The sequence below is a fragment of the Apium graveolens genome, chromosome 5, assembly GCF_009905375.1.
Source record: "Apium graveolens cultivar Ventura chromosome 5, ASM990537v1, whole genome shotgun sequence".
Lineage (NCBI taxonomy): Eukaryota > Viridiplantae > Streptophyta > Magnoliopsida > Apiales > Apiaceae > Apium > Apium graveolens.
In genome coordinates this window covers 131,180,108-131,181,740 of record NC_133651.1, presented here as the reverse complement: position 1 = coordinate 131,181,740, position 1,633 = coordinate 131,180,108, and the positions used below count along the sequence as shown (strand labels likewise).

Below are 1,633 nucleotides of genomic sequence, written 5' to 3'. Positions count from 1 at the left end.
TCCTGATTGGATGATCATCACTTGTTTTTACAATGGGTTGGGAGCACAGTCCAGACCCATGCTCGATGCAGCATCAGGCGGAGCATTATGGGCATTGAGCGATAACCATACATTGAGCGATAACCATACATTGTTGTATAGGTGCATAAATTGAACTTAACCTAAACCAGTCTCTGTGGGAACGAATCTGATTTATATCTTATACTACTTGCGAATGCGTATACTTGCGTGAATATTAGCACGTATTTTCGCCCTAACAAGTTTTTGGCGCCGCTGCCGGGGACTCGGTGTTAATTTTTAGTTTATGTGCTTGTCATCAGTGGTCGTTAAAGTTCACTGACTCGGATTCTTTTACTTTCACGGTTTATTTGTTTGTGTTTCAGGTACTCATTACAATGGGAGATCCAGCAGCACGAACGAAAGCCTTGATGGATTTTTCTCAACCCAAGATCAATGACATTCAATCTAGCATTGTCCGGCCAGCTATCACAGCTAATACCTTTGAGATCAAGCCTGGCATAATTCAATGGGTACAGACTTCAGTCCAGTTTGGGGGTTCTCCAACGGAAGATCCCAATATACACATTAGGGATTTCATTGAAATATGCGACACCTTCAAGTTCAACGGTGTTTCTGAAGATGCTGTGAAGCTGAGACTGTTTCCATTCTCTCTGAAGGACAAGGCTAAGAGTTGGTTACACTCTCTACCAGCTGGTTTGATTACTACTTGGGAAGATCTTGCTCAGAAGTTTCTTACTGAATTCTTCCCTATGGCGAAGACAGCTGCACTCAGGAATGCTATTACTCAATTTGCGCAGCAAACGGGAGAATCGCTAAGTGAAGCTTGGGAGCGCTACAAGGAGATGCTTAGGAAGTGTCCTCATCATGGAATTCCTGATTGGATGATCATCACTTGTTTTTACAATGGGTTGGGAGCACAGTCCAGACCCATGCTCGATGCAGCATCAGGCGGAGCATTATGGGCAAAGAGCTATAAGGAAGCTTATGATCTAATTGAACTGATGGCTGCTAATGAATATCAGTATCCAACCCAGAGATATCCACAGGGCAAGGTAGCAGGAGTTCTTGAAGTGGATACAGCTACAGCTATCACTGCTCAACTAAAGGCGTTGTCTATGAAGATCGATTCTCTGGCTAACTATGGTGTTAAGCAGATAATTAGTGTTTGTGAGCTGTGTGCAGGTCCGCATGCGATAGAACAATGCGCTATATCTAGCGACTCAGCTCAGTTTGTGAGCAACTTTCAGAGATCGCAGCAACCAGTTCCAGACATTTATCAGCCTGACAACTGGAATCATCCTAACTTCAGCTGGAGCAACAATCAGAATGCGATGCAACAGCCATTCCAGCAGTTTGCAAATAAGCTATTTAACCCTTCTGGTTTTCAGCAACAATTTACACCAAGACAACAACTCCAACTTCAACAACAAACTAATGATGCAGGTCTATCTTCAACTGAAAAATATGAATTGGAGGAGTTGAGGCTTATGTACAAAAACCAGGATCTTATATGCCAAAGCCAGGCTGTTTCTATCCAGAATCTGGAGAACCAAATAGGGCAAATTGCTAATGCCTTATTGAATCGATCACCAGGAACGCTTCCTAGTGATAC

The 1,633-nt window shown here is 43.2% G+C and overlaps 1 non-coding gene across 1 annotated transcript; it reads right to left on the bottom strand.

Moving 5' to 3' along the window:
• Positions 1-785: 785 nt before the first annotated feature.
• LOC141662328 (small nucleolar RNA R71) lies at positions 786-892 on the bottom strand. Its single transcript, XR_012550449.1, has one exon. It is a non-coding gene; the product is annotated as a small nucleolar RNA R71 (small nucleolar RNA).
• Positions 893-1,633: the final 741 nt, after the last annotated feature.